The sequence below is a fragment of the Nicotiana attenuata genome, unplaced genomic scaffold (assembly GCF_001879085.1).
Source record: "Nicotiana attenuata strain UT unplaced genomic scaffold, NIATTr2, whole genome shotgun sequence".
NCBI classification, from domain to species: Eukaryota; Viridiplantae; Streptophyta; class Magnoliopsida; order Solanales; family Solanaceae; genus Nicotiana; species Nicotiana attenuata.
In genome coordinates this window covers 546,703-552,337 of record NW_017670575.1, presented here as the reverse complement: position 1 = coordinate 552,337, position 5,635 = coordinate 546,703, and positions in this window count along the sequence as shown.

The following is a 5,635-nucleotide window of genomic DNA, read 5'->3' as shown; positions in this document are numbered from 1 at the left end:
TCGAGTCTTAACACATCCCTTCTTTTTCTTTTTCTTTTTCCTTTTCGTTAATCTCATAATTCTGATAAAATAAACTTGCTGTAAGTTCAAAATAACAAATTAATGTTCACCATGTTTTCTGTCTAGGGCTGCCAGGCCATCGCAAGCTAAGTTGCTCCAACATGGCAGTTTAGGTGCCGCACCCGTGTTGACACGACACTTATGAGTGTGGGTACGGGATCTGTACCGGATCTGGTCAAAATATTTTGGGTACTTTGACCATGACGGACATAAAAATTCGAGACAAGATACAATTTGATTATTGAAATCAGAACTAAAACTAGGGTAAGTTTGAAGAAAATAGCATATCTTATCTAGGAAACCAATCTTTTACTTATCTACAACTTGAGAATAAAAAAAAATCCATACTTTACAAGCTATACGTAAGTATTCCACAAAATATCTCATAAATTAGAGAGAAATTTATTTATTTTAATTATTTTTAGCCGAATTCCAACACCCGTATCCGTACTAGGATCCATATCCCCGAATCTTAAAATTTACGTCTTGAAAGATCCGCACTTGTGTCGGACACCCGCACCCGTGTCCGAGCAACTTAGATCACAAGCACTCATGAATACAATAACAATAAACCCAGTGTAATCCCGCAAGTGGGGTTTGGGAAGGGTTGTGCGTATGCAAACCTTCACGGATTAAGTTGATGCACACTGCTGATTTCAATCTTCATGATTTTACAATAATAGATATAAAATCCAGGTGGTTACAATGATTTAGTTGAATGAGGGGCATGCTATTCTTTTAGTACAAGATTTCGAATATTGGCCAGTGGCCATTAGCAATTGAGATGGTCATAAGGTTGCAGCCTTTAAAAGGTTCACCTGAAAATTTGCAGGTTAACCACTAAATTACAGGGTTACATTGAGTTTGAAAAGGCCCTCCGTGAGGTAGCCTTTTCCAACATACATTTCATTCTTTCTTACAATAACTTTATCATAAACAAATACACATTTGGATCCATTCTTCACAAGTAAAGAAGTAGAAACTAAAGTCTTCGTAATTGTAGGAACATGAAGAACGTTGATGAGCGTTAACACCTTGCCGGAGGTTTTCTTCAGGAATATCTTCCTATTACCTTCAATCTTGGTTGTTGCATTATTTTCCATAGAAATCTCTTCTTCGGGACCAGCAGTAGAGTAAGTTGCAAATGCTTCTTGACGGCACAAATATGTCGAGTGGCTCTAGAGTCAATCCACCACTCCTTCGGATTTCCAACTAGGTTACACTCCGAAGCATTGCACACAGATCATCAAGTTCATCATTCTTCTCCACTATGTTGGCATGTCCCTTATTCTTATCCTTTTTCGGGAGACGACAATTAGGGGCTTTGTGACCAACTCTTCCATAATTGTAGTAGTTGCCCTTGAATTTCTTTTTGTTCTGCTCCTTAGTCTGTCCAGGAGACCTCTTCCTCTTCTTACTTTCGGGAGCAGTCTCCTCAACGATATTAGCTCCCATGATCGTTGAATTTTCACGAGACTTATTCTCGGCTGTTTGTTGTCTTCCTCAATCTTGAGACGAATCACAAGATCTTCTAACTTCATTTCTTTGAGCTTCTGCTTAAGATAATTCTTGAAATCTCTCCACGAAGGAGGCAATTTTTCAATCATTGCAACAACTTGAAATGCTTCATTCACGACCAACTTGGCTCCAGAAAATTTCCCCGGTTTCTCGGCCGGTGGAATAGCAGTCCGGCTTAACGAGGCTATCGTCGTCGCCACAATAGTCGAGAAGAATTTCCATTATCAATTGCCATTTCTCACTGTCAACAACAGAAGAGTTCAATTGATGGCAAAACCAGAACAGTAAACAACCTTGTAATTAACAATAAATTGTATGTAAGATAAATAAAAATTAAATTTTTTATATATACTGTTTCAATGAAAACGACGAAATTTTTATGTTCTTCAAATCGTTTTCTGAATTTCAATATTCTAATGAAGTTTTTATATCTTCAAATCAGAATAGTAAAATTCAGAAGGAGTAGAAAACTCACACAGGTTTTAATCTCCACAAACAGAATACAGAATATAATATTATGATTTCCTTAAGATTGTTATTCAATATGTATTGTTGTAATAAACAATAAAACAATAAACTTTCTGGAAAAACAGAAATAGAAAGTTAGTAGAACCAGAACGACAAAATAAATTATGGAAAATAATATAGGAATAAATCGAGCCCACTGAATACACAGTGTGTCCTTAAGGAAATTATTCCCCTCAAGTACCCGAGGTGCTGGAATATATCCTCCAAGGATAGAACGATTTAACTCACTAGCGTATTGGTACCAAAAACTCTGGTGAACGGCGAACCACTCAATGGTCATAAAACACACTGGAGAATATTATGCAGAAGAAGAAGAAGAAGAAGAAGAAGATAATCAGAAAATTTAGTAAGTAAAAAATTCTGGGATTTAAGGCATATTTATAGCCTATTTGATAGTGTTTCTGAAAAAGGTTCGCAACCTTTCAGAACAGCCATAGCAGTTGGAACAGGTGGGAATATTGCGGGAAAATTAGAAAACGAATTTAAAATAATCCGGGAAAAATAACATACCGGACAGGGTCGCGGGTCATGGGTTATTCCAGATTGATTTTTGTTAATTAATTAAATAATTGAAAGGAATTTTATCCAAAAAGATTAATCAATCAATCGATCCAAATACGAATCTGAAGCGGAGCGAGCGACGACGACGACGGCTCGAGGCTTGCCTTCTTCTTAACTCTTTAAGAGCTAGAACAAGAGCAATTATATATATACCCATAAAAAGTCTTTTCTTCCTCAAATATGGGGACAACATCCCTTTGCCAAGGAGGAAAACTCAAATATCCTATTTAAGCTACACCAAGCTTAAAGCCCAACAACCCCGATATCAAAAAGTCCACTACCGGTCAAACTCTTCAAAATTCGACTTTCGCCACTTCAAGCCTAAATAAGCTACGTACCTCCAAAATACAATCGGGCACCCCTAGGCCCAAAATCACCCAACGGAGTATAGGAATGGACGAAACTCCATTCCAGAGTCATTTAGGAACTAAGTGTCTCAAAACACTCCTAAAACCAAAACGAAACCTCCCGACAAGTCACATAAGCAGAAAAGATATGGGAGAAGCAGTAAATAGAGAATCAAGGCTCTAACTCTCAAAACGACCAGCCGGGTCGTTACACATGCTCCACATCAAAGTTGCCAAATGCACATTCAAAATCTGTAACAAGATGATGGGGATAGAGAATCATCTGACGAAGAAGATGATCGAGAGAACTTGATCCAGCAAAACGAACGTGTAAATGACCATCCCAAATCTCCACTTCGCTCCACATTCCAAATTGACAACATCAAGGACCGATTTTCCTTTAATCGGCGTTTTAATTTCAGCTGACTAAGAGGTATTTCTTAGCAATTACTCGCCCAGTCTTAGTACTCATTCTTTATTACACTAACGACCAGGGCGGTCCGACGAATTTTGTGGCCTAAAGCCAAATTTTACGAGGGGCCTTAACTTTTTAATTCTTTTTGTTATTATTTATTTGAAGTCAATCTTTTTATAGCTTTTCTTAGATACAAAGTTATTAATAATTTTCTTATAACCAATAACTCCTAATAAGTATTTCTCAATTGACAATATAGCTAATTCATTTAAACTTTTTTGTGACATTGTTGTCTTAGCTAGGTAAGATCTTATCAATTTTAATTTTGAAAACTTCTTTCCGCTGAAACAACGGTAACATGAGTTATGAAGATTATTCCATAAACAATTTAGTCATTTGGAAAAAAAATTAAATCTTTTTATTTGATTAAGTATATCAATTAAACTGTTATCTTCTAATCTCACTATTTTTCTTAATACTTTAATTGAAAAAATAAATCAAAACCATCAATATCGAATTGATTATTATGCTTTAAGAATATTCAAGACTAAGGCAATATTTTTTTAAATTTTCAACATCTAATGAGTGGTTTTTGTTGCCAAATAGAAAACCAAAAATATTTTCTATGCTTCGAGTTGTTCAAATCTATTTTGAAGTGAAATAATAGTCTTGTCTATAATGTATAAAAGTAATCAACTTCAAAAGACTCTTTGAAAGATTTTTAGATTTCATTATCAACATTCGCATCAAATTGTTACTTCCTATATATCACACGTTTCTTACGAACTTCGGGCTCGATATTCATTTCAGTTGCAATTTGGTTGATAGAAATCGTAGCAGTTGCAAATCCTTCTTCTCTATATTTGTTAAAGAAAGAAATTAAACTTTTTCACTTTACAGAATTCTTTAATAGTCTATTAGGTGTAACAAAAAATGAGGTACCCACAAATTTGGGACCTAAAACGATTGTTTTATTCGCTTTATGAAAGGACGGTCCCTGCTACCGACATCAAAAGTCTATTTTAACCCACCGTTACTAATATTAAGTACAGTGCTTCCATCAATTCCATGTGTGAGTCCGAATTTAATATTGATTCCATCAACACTTACTCATTCTTTGATCTCTACAACTACTACTAATAAAGGTTAAATTAGTTTCACCTTCCCCTAAGAAATGAGGAAGCAAAAAAGAAGATGTGCCTCAGTCTTGAAAAAGGATAGCACTGTTTGTTGAAATCTCCACATATGATAGTTAATTTAAAAAAGTATGTTTCCTACATTAATTACTCATTGGTTATTGTCACTATTTTAAACTAATAAAGTTACAGAACCTATAGGGATATCATTTAAGAAGCTTCAGGAAACCACCGTTAGAAAATTTGTCCTTTCCGTTAGTTTTTAATTGAAAAAATACATAAGTTACCTATCAAATTTGTCCGGAAAAATTATTTATACACCTTAACTTTATGGGCGACCTATATCCCCCTTATTTTGGTTTAAGGTGAATTTAATATCACCCTAAATGGTGACGTGACAAAAACAGTAGTTTCACTATCCCAAACTCGCGTGTAAGAGGAAAAGATTCATTTCCTAAATTTAAGATTAAATGTAAAGGTCTAAGAGTTATGAAATTATTTGTGGAGAAGATAATTTACGCATAAACACCTGCATCAATATAATTTTACTGCAAAGAATTAAAAAGAAAAGAAGACAAAATATCTCACAACCAAGGGCGGTATCACAGGCCAAAGCTCAGACCACCAATCTAAGACCGCGTCGAAAGTCGATTTTTCGGGTGACTAAATGACTGTTTCAAAAGCTGTTTTTGGGTTGTATTGGACTGATTTTATGGGCAAGAGGGGCTGGTTTACCAGCTAGAACTGGCAGCATTTTGGATCATTTTTGCAACTGTTTTGGGGCTTAATTTTTTGGTCTGATTTTAATGTGTTTTGGAGCTGTAGATTGGTGATTTTGAGGGCTGATTTCAGCAGGTTTTGGGGAGGTTTCGGGACTGGAATTTGCTGCGATTTTCAGTATTTTAGAGTGATTTTAAAGGAAAAAAAACTGCTGGAATTTAGGGGTGTCTTGGAGCTGATATTTAGCTCTTTTCTAGTTTCCGCAGCTGATTTTGATACGATTTTGGGATGGATTTTGAGGTATTTTGGGGTGAGTTTTAGGTGCAAATTTTGGGGGTAAGTTGTGTGGG